Source organism: Halictus rubicundus, chromosome 13, assembly GCF_050948215.1.
Source record: "Halictus rubicundus isolate RS-2024b chromosome 13, iyHalRubi1_principal, whole genome shotgun sequence".
NCBI classification, from domain to species: Eukaryota; Metazoa; Arthropoda; class Insecta; order Hymenoptera; family Halictidae; genus Halictus; species Halictus rubicundus.
Genome location: NC_135161.1, coordinates 5,308,125 through 5,330,951, shown reverse-complemented (window position 1 = coordinate 5,330,951; position 22,827 = coordinate 5,308,125). Strand labels below are relative to the sequence as shown.

The 22,827-nt window shown below is 37.3% G+C and overlaps 1 protein-coding gene and 2 non-coding genes across 5 annotated transcripts in view; 2 read left to right on the top strand and 1 right to left on the bottom strand.

The window, feature by feature from the left end:
• The window catches only part of Dora (zinc finger SWIM domain-containing dorado), a 493,890-nt gene that overhangs the window by 123,972 nt on the left and 347,091 nt on the right, over positions 1–22,827 (bottom strand). The window lies entirely within an intron of this gene.
• On the top strand, positions 6,246–6,316 carry Trnag-gcc (transfer RNA glycine (anticodon GCC)). Its single transcript has one exon. It is a non-coding gene; the product is annotated as a tRNA-Gly (tRNA).
• Trnad-guc (transfer RNA aspartic acid (anticodon GUC)) lies at positions 8,444–8,515 on the top strand. Its single transcript has one exon. It is a non-coding gene; the product is annotated as a tRNA-Asp (tRNA).

Here is a 22,827-nt window from a genome sequence, read left to right as displayed (position 1 = left end):
AGATATAGAGGAGAGTATGATATCAGGTTATGTCACCCCACAAGCATACACACACATAGACAAGATAGGTTTAATTCAGGATGAAATGAACATCCCGTTAATTTACCATGCTGCAAGGAATAGAGCGGACAAGACCTTTATATAATCACACCACGAACCCCACAAATATAAAGTACTCTACTGCGATACCTGATAGAGACAGGAACAATTTTCACCGACTATTGGATAAGTACTGGTGGTTAGTAGAAGACGGCAAATTTATTGACGAGCTAAGAAGGCGAAGATGCAGGAGAGATGAGCTAGGAAGTGCCAACTAATGTAATATTCGTAGATAAATAAGATTGAAGAATGCAGTTATGCTTGTGCAAATTAATATTTAATAAGTAGTAGGTAAACATAGCCAAATAACAAATACATAATCATAACTTAGCTGTGAGTTGCTAGGTAATTTGTATTCTAGATTAAGTACACACCTCTCACACATGTATATAAGCCACACACACACATATACATATATATATATAAATATTAGATAACAAACAGGGTTTTTTATAACGTTTTTAACCTGTATTTAAACTACCGTCCGACAAAATAGACTATTGTAGTAATGAAGCGAAGTGCCAAAGTGTTCATTCTTCATAAGACTGATATATTATAAGGTTATTTTTTCGTAGTTTTATTTGCGCCTGTTATATATATACTGTTATACCTTGCAAATAAAAACTTTTTAAAAAAAAAGGTTCGATTCCCCGTCGGGGAGTGAAATTATATTTCTACATATATTTTATGTAATTATAAATTCTATATCAGATTATATTTTTAAATACCTTTATATAGTATTTTAGTAATAAGAAGCTCAACCGTTACCTCATGTAAAATTTAGAAATAAGCTGCGTACAAACCTAGTATGTAATTAAACTAAATGGCAAAAATGTACAAACAATCCCCGACCAAAGATGTAAATTTAGCAGTGCAATGACAAATAATAGTAGCAACAAAGTAGAATAACCACCCGCAATATCTACCATTAAGTATTTTTAATCAGAATACATTATAAGCAAAGTTATAGATATCATATATGATCAATTAATTCCATCAAATCAACCCATAAAACCAAAGATTGTACAGTTTTTCCCAATCCGTGCCTTTCTGTACATATACATATATAATATATATATATATATATAAGCATCCCTAATGAAGTTAAGACATACTTAGTGTAAGCGTTAAATATATATCCATAGTATTAAACCGTGCGTGCCCGGACCTCCGAGCCTTTACTTTATATATTAAACATTTATATTTGTTATACTTTTTTTTTAGCGTTTAAGTTTATTGTACCGTTGTATATATTGTATTTATTTGGCACAATAAACGCCCTGTTACAGAAAAAAAAGTGGTTAGTATCCCCGTCTGTCACGCGGGAGAAATTATATTTTTGTTATTTTATAGTATATTTTAGTCTAGCAAATAAGTATTAAATATAAAAATCTTTTTCTTTCTCTCCCCCCCCCCCTAAATATAAAACCGACTGTACAGTTCTCGTGCCTAGCTGCGCACATATCCCATAGCCATAATCTAGATAAGTATATATCATAAGATAATCATCTAGTAGCAATAAGTGCACAAAATAAATAAATTATTTCCAAGAATCCACTAAGTCAGTTTTACTACATTTATGATGAGGTAGTACGACCTTTCTCATGTAAACAGTTTCTTGCTATCTCTTGTTCGTGCAACATAGTATTATATAATATATCATAATGTATCATAGAATATTTCAAAATAAAGAGATTTGACTTGTGAATATTTATACACTCAGTCGTTCATACCTCATTCAGAACGTTTCTGTAGTTTTGTCAGATCTACTTAGTGAGGTAATATTACAGCAAGCGTGTAAAAGTATTTTCTTAAGGATCTTTGAAAATTATTTGCGGTGCACATAGAAACAAAAAAGTTTATATATATATAATTTAATTGTTTAATGTTGCTTCAACATCAAAGGTCATTAGCAACACGGTACATTTTCTTACAATATATTATACAAATTTGTATCCTTGATATACTTGGCAAGACCGGCGATATACTCCTTAGAACTTAACAGAATGGGTAAGGATCTAGGCAACTTAGCATTTTTCTTTTCATTCTCATATTTTTTGCATTCTATTATTAGGTGGTTTATGTTAATTGGTACTTTACATATATCGCAGATCGTATTTTCTTTCTTATTTAACAAAAATGAATGGGTTATTTCTGAGTTTCTGATAGCGGAATGTCATTTGATTTATTAATTAGTTTAATTTTCAAAAATCGTCCTTTATGGGATCAAAAGGACAAAAACCATCGCAATAGATACGTGCTTGATAAGCTATAGGAAGAAGTAGCAAAAAAATGAAATCCACAAGTAAAGTTATTATAACATGTATATACATACAAGATAAATCATTATGTTTTTATGTTTTGCATTATGCAAAACGCAATTACTTTATTCGATTATATGGTTTTAGCAAATACTTCAATAGCAGATAAGAAAAGTACTAAAAAGCGAGTTCTTCAAAAGAGAAATATTAATTTTTTATTTCAAGGTAAAATTGTAAGAGGCAAATGGAAAAATTTACGTGATAAGATACCTATCTTCAAAATTCTATTAAAAACCAACATATGTTTCAAAAATAATTGCTTAAGTTTTTCTATATATAAGAATAAAATCGTAAATGAGTCAAATTGACTCGCTCCGGCAATCTAGTGTTAATTATACTCGCAATTTGTCATTAACTTCTCCCACAGCTTCTTCAAATCGATTATTCGTTGTTTTCCTACATCACTCAATTGCACGCCACGCAGCATTAAATATCTTAATTAGATAACTAATTGTAAGCATTCATCAATACTGATTGTATTCTGCACAAAATTACTCCATCAGACATACAACAAAATTATTTATAATAATAAAAGAAACAAATATATCCCAAATCTCGAGCCGTCACGCGGATTTTCAGGAGGGAGGGCCCTCCTCGAACCCATAATCTTTTTCACTTATTTCTCCTTCAAAAAATTGTTTTTTTTTTAAGTTTTGTAATATTATAATTAAATAATATTAAAAATTGTTATGATTTGATTTTAAAAATAACGAATTCTACGCCTTTGTGTAGCTCCTTCTCCAATATTAGCCGTCATTGTATAATAAAATATTAACAATAACTTATCAAAAACTCGTAAGACACTCGTCTCGTCTCGCGAGAGATTATTCCGATACTTTCCCGAATATCACTGCCCCACTACCTTTTCCTCATAATATAGATACTTGGCCGATATCTTATCACTGTGTCGTGTTGTGTATTATCTCAGCTCGGATATTTTCCTATTGGTTGTCTTTAAACGGTATGGTGTGATTAAAAGATTCCTAATTGGTGAGTGGGTGGTACATTTTAGTCGTCGGAGTAGGGTTACGCTTTGGTGAAACCATGTTTAGGCTATAAGATGAAGTGGGTGTGAAAGATATGGGAAAACGATATGGAAACTAAGTGTTTGTATTAGATCGCCCTGTCAATGGGTTCACACACGGAGATCTCGAAGTGGTGTCCAATGACAGTGATCCAAATCGAGGAATTAGCTGTTCACAAAGATTTTAGCATTGTTTCAAGACTTAAAGCCATAGTAAAGTAGGTCATCGGATTCGTCTTGGCGTCAGCTATAACATTATTAACACTTTGACTGCCAAACTAGAAACCTTAAAAATTCCATAAAATCAAAGTAAGTTATTTAATGAAATAAAAATTGAAAACAATTAAATGTGTGATATTGAGTAGTCCTCCAATTTTCTTGCATTCTGTAGATCCTAATCAAATTTGGTACAATTAATATATATTAACATACAAATTCATTTTAAAACCTGGACGAATAATTCCGTCACCCACATATGGGTGACATGGCAGTCAACGTGTTAAGTGAAAAATATATAGCGACAATTAAAAAATCAAGGTGACAATAAAGTTTTATTTTAAAAATTTCTTTTTGAATTTTTTATATTGAACTTTATAGAAGAGTAATTACTGATTAATTTCTGTTTGAAACATTTTCTTGTCAGAGCACCGGAAATGCCCGAAAACTTGCGACACATGTGAATAATGAATGATATTTAGTATATTATTGACACAAATGGTGCTATTTGTAATCCGTCTTCACAGGTGTATTTCTTATAAAAAGACACACAATTTTGCCATGTACACCATTTTCCTATCTGCGGTAGTTTTCAAGATTTTCGTGGAAAGTGTTTTTTACCCTCGACGTTCAACATCTGACCTTGGCTGTTGCCAGGTTTTGAAATAACAAAATAATCTTTAATTCAGGAAATAATGTGATTTTTATCATAAATTATGATTATAAATAAATTACGAACTCAACACCTCGGTCCTCCCTACCTATTCCGCGTTTTGTCGCCACTTTTGGAGATTTTGGAGGTGGGCGGAACTAAAACTAGGTGCTTGAAGCGATCCCAAGGATTCGTCAAGGCCGCACATGTTCGGCGACCGAACCTTGGGGGTTTCCGCACATTTGGCAACCATATGCGCTATGGCCTGAAGCACCTAGCCGCATTGAGCCCAGAAGGCCAGACTACCTATGGAGTGTTAGACGGTTTATGGCAAGGGACTGCATCGAGGGTAGCCAGGTACGGACGGCAGTATTGGAAAACTAAATGGTGATGAGGACCCAATTTCGTAGCCAAAGTCACGTACTGGGCCCAACGCCGCACAATAGTGCCAAATGGCCAAAAAACGGCAAAAAATCTGTAAAAACGAAACTATCCAACGAATTTGTTTGAAAATTTATGGAGAGATTGCCATAAGTACAACGCTTATTCGGCAAACAAAATTTTGTTGATTCGGCAACAACTTTTTTTGAAAAAATTTTTTGGCAGTTAATAGTTGAAGCCATTTGCAATAACGCATATGATTTGTAGACCCCTAAGTATTCAATTATAAGCGGAGTAATTACATAACTATCGCACTGAAAACTGATGAATTCCCAGGAGCGAAGAAATGGTTATTTACCATTCGTATATCTCCGTAAAAAAAATTTTTTGTAATCGGACTTTGGCACATTATGTACGCACTATGTTTTTTTATAAAAATCGAAAATTTATAAAATGAATTTTTTACCGCCTTGTCACCATTGTGCGCCGTAGCCATGTCACGTATTGGGCCCAACGCGAGCCCTACAGATATGAAGCGATGAATCAAATATGTTCCTAGTAGTGTTCCTGATTTCTCAACATTTTTCATTTCTCGAGAATTCTCAAGAATTTTTAATGAAATAAAAAAATATTGGGAAACTTATAATATTTGGAATATCGTTAATAATATTTATCGAAAGGGTAAAAAACTTTAACTCAGTGTTTATTCCTGTTCAATATGTACATAACTTTAAAAACAAGGAAAAAATAGACGCTAAATATAACCGATAAATTTATTTATTTAAAACCAAACTTTTATAAAGTGAAACATTACGCTTTTATTTTGGAATGACTCCTTAAGAAGCATAATGCGTCTAATGTAGAATCAGACAATCTACTACTTTTTTTTTTTTGTAACAAAATCTGTAGCCGTAGAAAAATTTCTTTCATTTTGTGTGGATGTTGGCTTTATCGTATACAGAACATCCAAAAGTTGCTGAAGATTGGGTGTCCTTTTGAGTGTGCATTACCTCCCATCGACGTGCATTCGCAACAATTATTATCACATTACAAACATGCATACGTAGGCATTGATATGCTGTCTGTAGATATGCTTATACGTACGCTATTGACTAGTAATATGCCATTTGAGTTGACTGAAAATTCATTTCCGAAAATATGTTATAAAATAAATGAGATTCATAAGAATTTTCCTAGATTTAAATTTCTCGAGAAGGAACACTACTTCCTACTTTATAAAACTGATATATCAAGGTAGTTTTTAGTATTCTTTATTTCGCACCTTCTGTAAATATTGTAAATTGCTAGAAACTTTTTTGAAAAAAAGGTTCTATTCTCGGCCGATACAAAGTTCTTTTCTTATTTTTTTGAATTTTAAGAAAATAATGCACACTCCCAAACGTATTTTTTAGTTATCGAACGGGAGGGTGGGGGGGCTGTCCGTAGGAGGTGCAATTTCAACTCCAATCTGTAGATGTACTGGAGAAAGTCAGCTGTGGATTACGATGGTGCTATTACTGTTTCTTTCAATTGGGAACGGAGCAAGACGTGAGCATCGGTGGTTCAGTGGTAGAATGCTCGCCTGCCACGCGGGCGGCCCGGGTTCGATTCCCGGCCGATGCAAATTTCTTTTTGATTTTCAAGCATATTTTTACATTTTACAATTTCGAATTTGAAGACCACCACAATATCTAAAACTTTTGTTTCCGTAAAATCTGTATCGATCAAATTGCATACCAGATAGGGAATCCGAGGAATGAATCCAGCACCCAAGATCTAAGTGAAGAGTGCAAAGAGTAAAGGTCGCCCCAAACAAGACGGGCAAGATGCCGAAGTTGTTTGGGCGGCCAGATTCAAGAACACGGGCTAGAAATTTGCCGGTCAGGAATTGGTCTTCGTGCTCGAAATCTTTCCGGGGTCGCCCCGACGTCGTTGGGGCCATAACTTTGAACGTCCAGATGGCCTTTCGAGAGCACGTTGACACGTTCCCTGCTGTGCATGGCACAAAAAAAATGTTTTTAGGGGCTCCACAGCTCCTTAGGTAAACTATCGGTATCTCTCCTCTACAACATCATGGGGATAAGAATTGTGCCTGTCGCTTGGTGAAACAGCATCACACATCCTTATGTTATACGTGAATTACACAATTTTTTTAAGGAAATATCCAAATTAGGAAGGGGGTCATTCCATGTGAATTAAATCTTTTTTTGGGGACCATGTTTCGAATTTGGATGAAACTGAAAGATTGAGCCATCATTTTGTAATCTTCGAAATTGTTTAAAGGATACGGACCATCAAAGTTTGCTATTTGGGATGAGTTTTACGAAAACTGCCTACACAACACATTTTATACCACAGATAAAAGACATAAAAACAAAAAGATAAAAACAAAGATAAAAAACATTTTCTTTTTTTAATCATCATCGCAAGAGACTGTTCTTTTTAAATAATTCATCATTTTATATTCGAATGTGATTACTTAATGCAAAAATATTACTAATATCTTTGTTTTGCAAATTTTACCATCGGTTGAAGTGTTAAAAAATTTGAAAAAAAATATTAACAATTTTCATAACAAAATTTATTTTTAAAAACTAACAAATTAAAAACGAAATTAATGATAAATGAATGTTATTCGCTATCCGACTCATTCTCAGTACTTTCAATGTGATCCCTGTTCACGTTCTTCCAAACAATCTGGATCTATCTTTACATTCTTATTATTTTCGGATAGGTACGAAACGTATAGTAAAAGCAAATTAAGAATAAATAAAAATGATTGACATATTATTATTGCAAAATTGTTTATGCATAGAAATTATTATTATGATTATTAATAACAATTTCCATTCTCATATACATACGCATTTAGTGTCATACGCATTCTATGCAAAAGGAATGTATTTAATATCGTGATATACACGAATATTGAATTTTTCCAGTAAATTCTGCACCGTGACTGCGTCCGTATCCGCAGAGATTTCTAACGCTGCTCAATCTTGTCTGTGGGTTGCCCGTGGGCAACACGCTCCAGCATAGGCATCTCGGGGGTGTAGAGGGGAGTAAACAGTTCTGCGGTTTTCGGCACTTGGCCTTTGTTGCGAGGACCGTCGAGCGCCTCTCAAGTGGCCTGTCAGTTCGCTCGGTCCTTATGGACAGCGACTTCGGCCGTTCGAACAACTTCGGCATCTTGCCCGTCTTGTTTGGGCGGACCTTTAACGACACCGCGGTCAAATCGATGCGCGCCTTGTTGTTCTTGAGTGCATCTTACTCGCGTGCAGAGTGGAGTGAAGAAAACACGTGTAAACTGTTAATTAATTAATGTTGGTTGACGAAGGAATGGAAACACGGTGTCGTGTCACCGGTTAAGCAGAAAAAGAGAGATACTAGAGACGGAAAGTGGGCGAGTTCTCAAGCGGCGCGACCAGATGTGCACAGCCGCCACAGGACCACTCGAGATCCTTAAGAAGGCTCGTTTTCAAATGACACCACGTGTCCGTATTGAGTTCAAGCGTCCTCTGCTCCGAAATTTCGGATGCTCTGTTTCTACTATCCGAAGCACCTGCTTTGTACTGTGCTCTCTCGACGCTTTCACGTTTGGAGATATTTTTAGTAACAAATAGGAGCGACAGGTATATCTAAATGTACGATAATAACATTAAACGTGCGTTAATGAAATCGGAGCAAAAATCAAACAGATTAGAGCAGTCGTCGCTCGTGTATCACGATTAAAAATAATCTTCCATAAAATCCTCGGTAGTATAGTGGTCAGTATCTCCGCCTGTCACGCGGAAGACCGGGGTTCGATTCCCCGCCGGGGAGGATTGTTTTTTTTTAAACAATTTTGCAACAAAAACAGCAATTTCAGACCTTCCTTCATACAAATAAAAAAAAAATCAAATTAATAATTTTATAATTTTATATGTTCAATAATAGGTTAAACGCGATCAGCCTGCAATGTAATCGCAGTTTGCTTACGACACAGGCGAACTCTGGCGCTTTGCTCCGAAAAAGAACACAGGCGCGCGCGCGAATTTAAAAACACTGGTAACAATCTGCCCCCTTCTATTTCTATTTACAATCCACCCTCTTAATTTCCATTCTCTTCCGCCTCGCCAGCCCTCTCCCCATGCTTCGGAATCTCCTACCCAATTTACGGGGCCGTCTTCCCTTCCTTCCAGCTTGCTCCACTTTCCATAATAATCTACCCCCTGCAGTCTTCTTTCCCCGTCTTGTAATAATCTACCTAATCCGCGCCCCTTCCAGCCTGCGCCCGTCTTCTTGTACTTCCATTTTCACCATCCCCAAAAGTAATTTGCTCCATCCACCCTCTCTCATCCTCCGCGATTCTCCTGTAGACCACGTTTTTCGTAAATAATCTACCTTTAAACTCCAACATCTACTACCCTTTAGGATCCTCGCGGCTGCTGCAATTCACCCCCGCATTCTTTCCCCCATATTCCCGTATTCTCCATTCTACCCCGCCTCTCGCGACGAAACTTCGCAATTTCCCTTTCTATTTTCTCCACCAACCCTTTCAAGTTCCCGTAAAACATTCCCTGAAAATGATTTTTGGACCCGAGCATACTGTTCCGTCGTCGGTGTTACGTTTTCGCGAAGAGCTTCGACGAACTTGTTTCTCGGCGACTCCGCTGAGCAGAAAAAAAATGTTCGCGGTGGTCCGAAAGCAGCCTTCGTCGATTTAGCGTGTCGCTAAGGGGTTAATGGTCCACCTAATCCCCCCGTTCACCGGCAATCCAGCCAATTCGCTGCTCGCACTCGCTCCACCCTCGTCCCGTATCCCCGGGGCTTCCGCGTGTTCCGCGACAATCTACCCTCTTGGCCTGCATCTTCTTCCACTTCCACCCCCCGTTTGCCCTTCTCTTTGCCCGTCCCCGAGCGTAATCCTTTCAATCCACCCCCCTTTGTCCGTCGTTTCTTTCACCGGAACGGAGCCGGCCCAGTTTCCCGGAGGAATCCGCCCGCGCCCTTGTCCGCGTACACTGCCTCCCGAAACTACTTGCGCGGACGGTCGGCATTTTTTGCGAATCTACAATAGAACCCCCTGCATTACGATCCTGCTCGCAACCATCAAAACTTTCTCCGTAATTTCGCGAAAGAGCAAAAGAAAAGAAATTACGTGAGTTAAAGTCGTTTGCGATTACAGTGAATTCCCGATATAAGTCCCTACAAGCCTCGCGTTTAAAGGTCCCCGGAACTAGCCACACCACCGCGGGGTTTACCCCGTGAGGGGCCGATGCTCGAGAACCGTCGCCGCCGAGGAGTGTAACAATCCAATAACAAAACTTTCACCAATATATACAGTCAGTCAAAAAAGTCTCCGTACACCGTACGAGAATTTATTTAAAGTTGCATAATTTTAAAGGATATGGTAATAAATAAATAATTCTTTCGTTATTATGTTCAGAAATATAACATTAATTATTAGTGCACACAAAAAGATGTTACATGCATTTGTTAACGAATAAACGAACGAAAATGACGAGCATAACAAAAATGAGGTCAAAAAAGTCTCCGTACAGAGACTCTGAGCGTGTAAATTTATTTCCTTTGTTAACGGTTCAGCTAAATGTTTACAAATAACTCTCAAGGAAACACTCTCTGGTCAAGTACAATTTAGTTGCTTGGCTGTTAGCAAGAATAAAAGACGTTTTCGCGAAATAATTTCTCCGAAATGGAAGTACCACTTGCGACCAGAGATTTAATTATAAAATTAAGAGAAGATGGATTATCCATTAGAAAAATAGGTCAAATAGTAAAAAGGACACATTCTTCGGTACAATATATTCTTGAGAAATACGCAAAAACTAAATCTATTCAAAAATTTACAACGTACAGGTCGACCAGAAAAATTAGATACTAATCATAAACGTGCAATCCTACGAACAATTCGGTGTGATCCACAAACGAGTGCACCAAAATTGGCCAGTATCATAGAAAATGACTATAATATAAAAGTAGTGCCTGAAACTATTCGAAATGTTATAAGAAAAGCTGGATATAATAGTCGTACAGCCAGGAGAAAACCGTTCGTAAGTAAAGTTAATAAAAGAAAACGTTTTGAATTTGCAAAGGCACACGTTAATAAGGATTAAAGCTTTTGGAATAATGTTATATTTAGTGATGAATGGAAATTTACTATTTTTACTTCGGAGGGAAATGTTAAAGTGTAGAGAAAACCAAATGAACAGATAAAACTCAAAAGTTTACTCCCATCGTTCAAATACGGAGGCGGCAGCGTGATGGTGTGCGGGTGTATGAGTGCAGCAGGGGTGGGAAATTTAGTCTTTATTGACGGTATAATGGATCAGCATAAATATTTGAACATTTTGAAAGAAAATTTAAAAAACAGTGCCAGAAAATTACATCTTGAAGAGTCGTTTATCTTCCAGCAGGATAACGACCCTAAGCACATGGCTAAGAAAGTAAAGGAATGGGTATTATACAATGTCCCGATACAGCTGCATACACCTCCACAATCTCCCGACATTAATGTAATCGAACATTTGTGGGGAGAAATAAAAGAAAATTTGAAAAAATACAAAATAAAAAACAAGGAAGACCTAAAATCTAAAATATTGTTGGAATGGGAAAATATTCAGCCAAGTACAATGCAAAAATTAGTTCAAACAATGCCAAAGAGGATGCAAGAAATTATAAAATTAAAAGGCGGCCCAACTGATCACTAATTAACAAATTATGAATAATAGTGTTACATGTACGGAGACTTTTTTCACCTCGTTTTCGTTGAGTTTTAGTTTTGCCTTTGTTTATTTGTTAACAAATAAATGTAATATAGCTTTTTTTGCACTGTTAATAAATGTTATTTTTGTGAATATAATGGAATTTGGACCTGGTAAGATATATTGAAGTTAAAAACGCGATGAATAGGATGGCGCGGGCTGGCAAACAGATGGCCCGGGGACGAAATCGGTAGTTAAAAATCGGACGCTAAATAGTTGTGTCCCATGGCTTCGAGGATTCATTGTAGCTGTGTCATAAACGGCAGTTTATTTGGATTCGCAGGGTTGTAAACGGACCCGTCTCGGTAGTGGCGTTAAAACCGTTTTTTCGGTAGGCACGTGGCGGACAGAAGGCTCGCCTAGGCCATTGTTCAAAAAGGTGTGGAAATGGAACGCGTCGCAACAATAATTGTAATGGAAAGTAACTTTCATCGCTCATTACACGAGTAAATATCATGGGAATTATATCAAATTTGGTTTCATTTTAATCAGAAAAATGCCACGAATATGTTGGTGAAAGTCTCAGAAAAAAATAATGCAAAATAAAGAAGTTTTGTTATTGTATTAGTAGTGGTCTCACACCGATACACCTGACCCGTATTATGTTTACACTCCTCGGCGGCGACAGATCTCGAGCTTCGCTGTCCATTTCTACGTGTAACATTGTATCGGAGAAAAACACTTTCCCAGCCTTCTTGTCCCCACCGTCTATAGATCCCGAGTTTTGGACATATCGGATCATTTACATTTCCAGCGTGCACTGTGTGTATCTCAAATGCAACGTTCGGCGAGAACCACAGTGCGAGGGACTTATATCGGGAATTCGGTGTAGATCGCATTGATTTGAAATACAGATAAATCCAGCGAAATTTGTTAATGATTTTTCAAGGATATTTAGATGATTGAAACAAAGAAAGCGTGTCGACTTTTGAACGGCAGTGTACGTAGAGCAGCGCTTCTTCTCCCGGCTGAATAAACAGGGCAGGAATGCGTGGGTGCATAATGCACGCCGCCTGGCATTGTGCATACGTACTCGGGGCGCCACGGGTCCGCGTAATATTGCAATTTACCGTGCACTCGCTATCAGCCGACTGCAGGAGCTTAGGGAAAGATTCGCGAGAGCCTAGATTCGCCCGGGAAATTTCGTGAAATGGGAGACAATGGCGATACCGAAAATCGTAGACCCGCTGTTACGCGTTGTGCTCTTCCGTTTCGCGGATCAAATTTTTAAACGAGTACAAATAATTCCGACGCAACGATCCACGTCTTTCGACGGAAGAACGAGTTCTCGGCTACGAGGAGGAACAATAGAAACCGCTGCGGATGCGCTGATTACGGTGAAACCGCGATGCTCCGGTCCCGCGACGCACAATAATTCATTTCAATTTCCCGGGATGGTGGTCGATCGATCGATACACGCGGCCCACCGAGCGCATCAATGACGCGCGCAATTACTGACCTAGGGATATGGGATAATCGATACAGAAACGGCTCGTGGCTCCTGGCTCGTGGCTTGCGAAACGCTGCTCGACCGAGAAACCTACGGTCAAAGCGAAAACATCGTTTACGGGAAATTCAACTTACGAGGGAAGGACCCTTGCAGTCATAGCCCGCAACGATGTGCATACAGGGTGTCCCAGATTCATGTTGCCAAACTTTGCCAATACATTCTACAGCGCCCAAGCAAGAAAAACATGTTACACGTATCGGGTATACAAATGAATTCGTAACCTTTTCTTTGCGGATTTGTTAATACACACAGTTCAAATATGTATAGTGTCTTAACCAGGGAACAAAAATAACAGTTATCCCAAAATTTACTATGATAAAAATCGTTAATAAAAAGTTGATTATTGTTGAAATTTAAGATAATCTACACAAAATATAAAGAAAAAATTCGAAGAACAAAATGATTAAAAAATATCAATTTTTATACTTTTTGGTTACAAATAACAGTTATTAGTGTCGAAAATATATTGTTATTTTATATTTTTATGTCCGTTTTTATTATTTTATTATACTTATTATATTGAAAAGCGGCAGTAGCTCTCTCTCTCTCTCTCTCTCTCTGTGTGTGTGTGTGTGTGTATTTAGTGGTCTGCGATTTTGTGAGTTGAAGGAGATGTGATGTAATGGGAGTGTAACCCTGAGGGGAACAATAAATGAATACAATTGCTCAAAGCAATTGTCGATGAGAGAAGTTCATTTCGATCTCTCATAACAGTTATCAATGAGAGAAATTCATTTCGGTCAATCATAACAGTTACCAATGAGAGAAGTTCATTTCGATCACTCATAACAGTTATCAATGAGAGAAGTTCATTTCGATCATTCATAACAGTTATCAACAAGAGAAATTTATTTCGATCGCTCATAACAGTTATCAATGAGAGAAGTGCATTTCGATCGCTCATAACAGTTATCAATGAGAGAAGTTCATTTCGATCATTCATAACAGTTATCAACAAGAGAAATTTATCTCGATCGCTCATAACAGTTATCAATGAGAGAAGTTCATTTCGATCGCTAATAACAGTTATCAATGAGAGAAATTTATTTCGATCGCGCATAACAGTTATTGATGATCGAATTTCTTTTCACTTGTTCATAATAATTATTGATGAGAAAATTCATTTCAGTTGCTTATTTAATTACTGAGTTGTCCACTCTTTTTCGGTTGAAGCAGGCCAGTGAAATTCATTGTGATGGTTTCGTACACCAAGACGAATCAACAGAGACCATAGGAACAACACAAAATCTGAAAAAAAATTTTCAAAATTTTTCGACTGGGAAAATCAGAAATATAGACTCCTGTATTTATCATAACTAGCGTGCATAATTCACGTTGTGCCCGCAACTCAGGTTAGCGTTGGACGAACCTTTTGTGCTCTAAAATTTACGTTAGACGATTTCGGTGTAATTTGTCAGGAAAAAATTTGGAAAAATTCATGTTTGTCACATTAAATTTTGATTGTAGCAATTAATTTTATGAATAAAAAATGTATTGAATAATTGATTGTCTACCATTTGAAAGTTGTACTATTTAATAGTAAGGATTACAAATTTCCTTCATAAATAACTGTTATCAGCTACTGAAATAAATTGATCTCATTCATAACTGTTACGAGCGATCTACATAAATTTCTCTCATTGATAACTGTTATAAGTGATCGAAATAAATTTCTCTCAACGATAACGTTTTCCAACAAGAGAAAAATTGTTCGGTTAGTTATAATCCTTATTTGTAACCAATACGTTTTTAGTAGATGAGATACTCGTTGTTCTATGACTTTTTTCTTTTTGTTTATAACAGTTATAGTCCCTCGTCCTAACACATTGTTGACCAAATATTTTACGCCGAAGCTATTTCATGTCACCAGCTATTATTTCGTAATTGAAAGTGGCAGTAAAACAATCTAAATGAACTTCAATAGACTTTATTTATACATAATGCATTGAAATGAAATTTTGGACACATCCATTATATAACTTTTTATATTCTGTTTTCGTATGATATTGTCCCAACAACGTTAGGGAATGAAAACACGGGTTAACTCGTGACCGGTTAACAATGTGTTAACACTGAGTTGTTTCTACGATTTTCTACTCTTTCACTCTTCACACGGATAAAACGTCAGCCGACAGACCAGCTGGAGATTGTTTTTAATTCAGCTTAGATACTCGATAAGAGCGCCAATTAGAACGAAGCGTGGAAATAGAATCCGTTGTTTTACCATGGGAACGTTTACGTTGAAGCAGCTATTTCTTTGCTCTGATGTAATCCTTCGTAATGGATCTAGACGAATTAATTGGCGAGGTATTTGTTTGATACGATCAACAATACCGTAACAGATTTCCGTTAAACAGCATGAAGCTGTGCAGCACCGCAACGCACAGTGATCCAGAAGCCCGCTTTTTGTGTCCAAAATTCAATTTTTCGACTTTCAAATTTCTATACATTTTTTTTTCTCTCAAATAAGAACCCTTTGAAACCTCAAAATTCAAAATATCAAATCTTGCAGATAACTTTCCGAGCAGAGATAGCGTTTGAAGTGCAAAACTATGAAATTGGAGTTACACTTGAAGAGCTCAGGGCAAGAAACGGTCAGCTTGATTTAGACATGACTGCCTACTAGGATATTCTAATCGTTTGTAGGAAGAAACGGTCACCAACAAACGGTCACCAACACCGAATGTTGACAATTTTTATTTTACAAAAAATGAAAGTCACCTCAATTTTTAAATATTAACATATATTTTTTACTTCATACTATTCCAACTGACCTATAATAATAATATAACATTAAACCTTGAAATAACGTTACAATAGTTTTGGCCACAAGAAGCGGGCTCTCGGACCACTGTGCGGCGGAGCTGCAATGTACACTGGGCTTTGAACAATTGTCCTTAGAGCCTAAACAGTGTCGCCAGATGAGGGGAGGGAGCACGAATTGAGGGGGAAAAAGTTACCCTCTCTCAGCCAGTACCGGAATATACAGGACGGAGGCGAAATGCGTCACGTGACCGGGCCGTAGCGGAAGCATAGGGGAATAGCGCGGTACAAGGTGAGGTTGGAGTGGGGGCACAAGTCTTGATCTGTGGACCACTATTGCCAGATGAGGGGCGGGGGGCACGAAGTATGGGGGAAAAGTTACCCTCTCTCAGCCAGTACCGGAGTATGCAGGACGGAGACGAAACGCGTCACGTGACCGGGTCGCGGCAGAACTGTGGGGAATAGCGCGGTGGAAGGGGAAGTTAGAGTGGGAGAAAAGTCTTGATCTTGGTGACAGTGAGCGAAACGAAGTCTGCGTTGGCCATTGAATCGCCGAAGAACTCGTCGGAGCCACGGAAAGAAGCCCGAACGGGGACACTCGCAATTAGATTACCCCTTCGAGCATCGATACTCTCCTGTTTTCGCGAAAACAGTCCCGTGCACATAGGGTTCGGACAGCCGAAATATCCCATGTCACGACCAATCACCGAACGCACCGACGAGGCGCAAGCCGTAAAAGCGCGATCGAAGTGCAATTTGCGAAGGGAAACACGAGAGTGCCGGGAAATACAATCTATTGTATCAAGAGCGTTCGGGGCCGATCGTGTTACACGACGAGCCGGTCGCGATCTATCTCGATCCTGGATCCCAAAACGATCTCCGGGGGTCTCGTCTTTCGAAAAACAGACGGCGGAGGAGGGAGAGCGAAGCGTGCGAGAGAGCGAAAAGGGAAAGGAGCAAGCAACAGGAACGAGAGTGCATCTGTTGCCGCTCGGTAATTGCAGCGGATAGAACGCACGTGTCTCCTTCTATAGTAACGTGCGTTTACGCTCTTTCTTCGTTGCATACGTACGACCACAGTCTCCTCTCCTCTCGACAAGAAAAGGGACAGATTTTAGGTATTGGCTTGTGACGCGAAGAAGTTCGGCGTTGGAACGGTTCCATTCCGAAGAGTCGAATTTTCTGCATTTGTCACTGAACCCTGAAGATGTTGCGTGAAACGCATTACTGTCAACATCGAATTCAGAACCAACGAATTCCTATGTACAATTGTATATATATATATAGACGATGAAAAGTGAGAAAAATTGCCGTTTTTTACGATTTTCGACTTATAATCGCACTTTTAATCGTTTATAACTCGTAAACGAATTATCCATAAATTTGTGAAATTTTACAACCGTAAATTTGTGAAATTTTCAGCATGGATATATTTTATTCGAGTGAATAAAACACATGTTTTAAATTTTCAATACAGACTCAGATAAAAAAGCTGAAAAAACCAACTTTTACCATTTCTTTTGAGATTCCGACCAATTCAAATTTTTTTCAAAAATTTTTTACTCCTCATCTAATAAACTAATCCTTCTAACTTCTCAATAACGTTCAAGTCATTAATAGTTATTCAAGTTATTAACTAATTTTAAAAAAGTTATGTTATTTCAAATAGTGTGGACTCAGTTTTGCTCCTTATATATACACAATTAATTTCTATGTAGCTTCTAGGGTAAGGGTCCCAATTAAGGTGGGGGTACCAATTAGTGTGCCTATATTAACACTAGAACTACCAAGCACTAAATGCAACTAGTATACATTGCCTTATAATAACAACAAAATTGTATTTGTTTAGATTTCGTATCAGTTTTGTTTAAGTATCTACTTCAATAGAGAAATTTATTAAAAAATTTCTCTCATGGAAACATATCTATAATTTCAATATTTCTAAACGAAAAAATTAAGAGCAAGTCATTTTGAGCAACGTGACGAACCAGCGCTATTAGCCTCGTGTTATGCGAATCGATAACTTTGAACACAATTTGCATAGGTGAAATATGATCGTATTGCGATCATTTCTCACCGAGATATAGCGAGTTGAATGAAAAATGGAAATCTCGCAAATTTTAAGCATATTTTCAGAAAGACCTGGTACATCGAAATGTTCATGAAATTGAAAAAAAAAGAAATAAAAAAGAAGTTAAAAAGACCATTTTTGCTTCAATGTTGCATAACTTCAACAAAAAGAAAATCGCACTGTGTTCGACAACCAGGTTTTTGGCACAGGAAAGCCTTCAAATGACGATAACGCGATTTATCAAAAAAAATTTTCGCTCCCCATCTGACGTCTGGAAGTTGAACAAAATTTTTTGTAACCGTCAAAGTCTTCTCTATAACGCTATAACTGTGTTAACAAATTCGCGACCGCTGACGTGAATTCACGTCCTGCAATTTTTGTTTCGTCGACATTTGGCGCATTAAGGGGATTCGATTTAAATTCAAATTAATAATGAATTTAATAAATGAATTAATCCTTGCTTTAGCGATACAAGTTTGCGGCAACCAGCTTCAGAATTTCATTATTTTCGCCGGTACTTAGCTAAAAATTTGAAAAAGCATTTAAAAGTAGAGACTTCAAGTTTTCAAGTGATTTTTCAACGATATCGACACAACAATTTTTGCCGAAGTTATGATCACTTGAAATTGACCCAATTTCTCGTGTTCGTAGAGATGATCCTTTAATTTTTTGAGGAGTGTATAACACACATGTATAACCGGTTCGACGAAACGCGATCGAAGGGAAGCTATCGGGTCAGGGTACGCGTAAATCTCCGGTGGGATCGCGTTGATAAAGAATATTTCCCAGTGCACGCGAGTCCGTAAAAAGCATATAAATCCGGTCTGCAGCTAGGCCAGCCGTAGAGATAATTTTATTACGGATCGTATCATAAGTCACTCGTTTGGCGACTGTCCAGCAGCCATCATACGCCGGTCCCTTCGCTCTTTGTATGCGACGTTTGCATTCTACGATGGAAAACTCGCGGAAATGAGACACCAGAGCTCGTTGAGGACCTTTCAGAGAATCCTCGATGCTTGTTGACCACGTCTTACGAAACATTCACGAGAAGCATTAAGTATTGACAGGAAGACGGACTTCCCGTTACTGTGAATCGCTATCGTCTACAACTCTTATCGCGGCGCTCTATTAGATCATTCGTGTGCAGTTTCTGTCATTATTACGACATTTTTCCCTATTTTTTTACAAAAACTTTTTCTTAAGGGCCCGGTCTTCGTAGATTCGCGATAAGGTAGAGTGACCACATTACCGACAAATATAGGCGAAAAATGGTTTTACGTGCCTCAACTTTTCAACGAGAATACATTTCGCTCGGAAAAGCCTATTAACACTAGGTTCACGGAGCACTAAAAATTACTATTTTACATTACTTTATAAAAATAACACGAATGTATCTATCAAAATTTTTAGCCATTTTTTAAATAATATATACCCAAGTGTTGGAATTTATTTCATAAATGTAGAACAAAATCAATCTATTATTTCTTTAAAAGGTAGGATCCATTGAATCGGCTATTGACCTGTATATGCATACATTGTATCTACAGTTAATATACATTGTATGTTGTCCCTGGCATGGGACCCTCGATCTTCAGTTGTTTATATTGGGCTCCTCTCTTTCTATCTCTTTCATTCGCAACGTTTCTTTCGCTGGATAAAAACGTGTCTCACAACGTGCTTCTAGAGTTACTATATATTCTGATATAAATCTTATTTCATATTTTATAATAGTGTGGTTTTCTTTTATACCCATATTCCAATACCAAGGAAATCAATTTGTTAAATAATTCCTCATGGATGTATCTTCACAAACTCAATATTCGTAAATTAAAAACATTAGAATCCGTAATTCTGACGGGTCCCGTAAATCTAGGGCCAAGTCTACGTAGATTCGCGATAAGGTAGAGTGACCACGTTACCGACAAAAATAGGCGAAAATGGTTTTACGTGCCTCAACTTTTCGGCCTTATACAGGGTGGCCCACATAACTCTGAACAGCTCAATATCTCGAAAACTATGCCATCGATTTTAAAGTTCTTAGTCTTAAATTGCATGGAACTGAAGGGCCTTTCTGACTACATAAACGTGAAGTGGCCTCCCTTCCCCTTTAACGGGGGAGGGGAGGTACCTTTGTCATTTTAAATGGAACCCCCTATAAAATGTTACATATTTAGATTCTACCGGAAAAAACAAGTCAATTTTGTCTGAAACATTTTTTTGTCAGATACTTCCATGATGAGATACAACAGTTTGAAGTTTCGAGTTGTAGGTAGTTGAACCGCTCGGAAATAGCGTTATGGAATTATACGCGCTTGAGTCCTTTGCTTATTCATGAAGAAACACAAACAATAATATTTACAATTCTTGAGTTTGACTCACTTATCTATGAAAACGTTTTCTGTTTAGAGCTGTTATTCAAGCAGTAACATTGTGATTATGGCTACTTTTGACACAGAAGTGAATATGTTATTAACGTTAGGTGAATGCCAAAAAAATTATCGGCGTGCAGCAGTGATGTTTTTTTAACGTTATGGGATCAAAAAAAGTCATGCAACATTTCATAATTTAGAAAAGCGGCTTCGCGAGCACGGTGAACTGTGTAAAAAAACTCGCAATAAACCTAAAGCTGTCACTAATGAAAATAATAGTGCCAGTATTCTTGCTGCAATTACATTAAATCCTCATATTAGTCAACGTACACTTGCACAAACATCACATATTAGTCGTTCATCAATTCAACGAATTTTGAAACGGCAAAAGTATCATCCATATCACATGGTTTTATCACAAGAGCTTTCGATAGCAGATTACGATCAACGCGTCAGATTTTGTGAGTGGCTGCAGGGTGTTGTGGAAAATGACTTTTTGTGCAAAATACTTTTTTCCGATGATGCCACTTTTATGAATTCAGGGCATGTAAATAGACATAATCTGCATTATTGGGCCGTGGAAAACCCAAATTGGATGCGATGTGTTCCCTTTCAACATCGACGGTCTTTAACTGTTTGGTGTGGCCTAATAGGAGATTTTGTGATTGGACCTTATTTTTTTCAAGAAACTGTAACATCTGCAAGTTATTGTGATTTCTTAAAAAATCATTTGCCTGCGCTTTTGGAAGATGTGCCACTGCACGTTAGAAGAGAAATGTGGTTCCAACAAGACGGCGCTCCTCCACATTTTGCAATCATCACCAGGCAATTTTTGAACGAAAAATTTGGGAACAAATGGATAGGTCGTGGGGGACCTCGTCAATGGCCTCCTCGATCCCCCGATCTAACACCATTAGATTTTTTCTTATGCGAATATGTAAAGGACAAAGTTATGTTTGAACCACCGACGACAAAAGAGGATATGAAACAAAGAATACATGACGCTTGCGCTTCAGTGACTCCCGAAATGTTAAAAAATGTTAGAACAACTTTGATGTTTCGAGTAAATAAATGTTTACAAGCCCGTGGTGGACATTTTGAACATTTAATTTAAAGTACATTTTATTTCTTCACGAATAAGCAAAGGACTCAAGCGCGTATAATTCCATAACGCTATTTCCGAGCGCTTCAAGTACCTAGAACTCGAAACTTCAAACTGTTATATCTCATCATGGAAGTATCTGACAAAAAAATGTTTCAGACAAAATTGACTTGTTTTTTCCTGTAGAATCTAAATATGTAACATTTTATAGGGGGTTCCATTTAAAATTATAAAGGTACCTCCCCTCCCCCGTTAAAAGGGAAGGGAGGCCACTTCACGTTTATGTAGTCAGAAAGGCCCTTCAGTTCCATGGAATTTAAGACTAAGAACTTTAAAATCGATGGCATAGTTTTCGAGATATTGAGCTGTTCAGAGTTACGTGGGCCACCCTGTATAAGAATATTTTGTCGCTGGTAAAGGGCTCATTCGAAAGAGGAAGGTTCAATCTAGCGCGCGCTGGTCAAGAGCTGCCGAGATTATGCAGATATTTGGTAACATAAGCGTTAGAAGTGGGCCGGTGTAGCTTTTATCTAACGGTATATAAAATTAATAAGAAAGAATAGCCAAAAAATAGTCGTCAGTAATGTTACAATTTTTATGTGACTAAAAGTCCTAAACTAAATTAACTAAACTAACCTAAACTCCTCTATTCCTGTATGCCAAACCTTTTGTTTTTTATGCTTTTGTAAATTTCGGGCCCAATTATCAGGATTACAACTTCTTTTCCACCCAATCAATGTGTTTGTTGCAATATTTTTACTATTTCAATCAGAAGAATCCAAAGAAAACCATAAACGTTTTCTTGAGCCAGACTTTCTGTTGATAAATCGTATTGAAGAACCATCAGATGATTCACTGTTTTCCACATCCACATTGTTATTAGTCTCACTCCTCTTGATTATAACGGTATAATATTTATTTCTGTAAGACCACTGACAAATTGAAATAATTGTTTATAATAATTCAATCCCAAATACGATCTGGGAGTGATGTTGAAAAGTATACAGAAGAAGTTAAAACATACTCAATTGAACTTGATTCCTAATAATAATTAATTTGACTTCACACGTACTTCATCTTGCGGCAATTAGACTGTCACTGACTAATTTATTTTACTGTAATTCTGATAATACGGCACTAAAAAATTTACCGTTATCATTCAGCGATTGCTAGTGCATTTGAGTTGCATTATTGCAATAGATTTACATTAGAGTACGGAGTTAATCAAAATGGCCTCTGAAATAAATTATTTATTATTCAATGTCCAAAAAAATTTTGTCGTGTAATGGTGTTAATCTTTATTATTCCGGAAAGTTATTATAAATATAAAAGGTTATGATTATACCAAGTGCTTTGACACTTAAATTTAAGATTGTTCAAAAAGTGGAGTTAATCGATTTGTGCAGTGAACGGCTCATTTAATACTCCCTCTGTCCCATAATAATAGTAGCAGTTGATGAATTTATATTAGGTTGTTGCAATTGAAATATCCGTTTTTCACATTTGAAACTTAACGTCTCTATAGTTTAGTTTTTCCACGATAGATGGCGTTGAA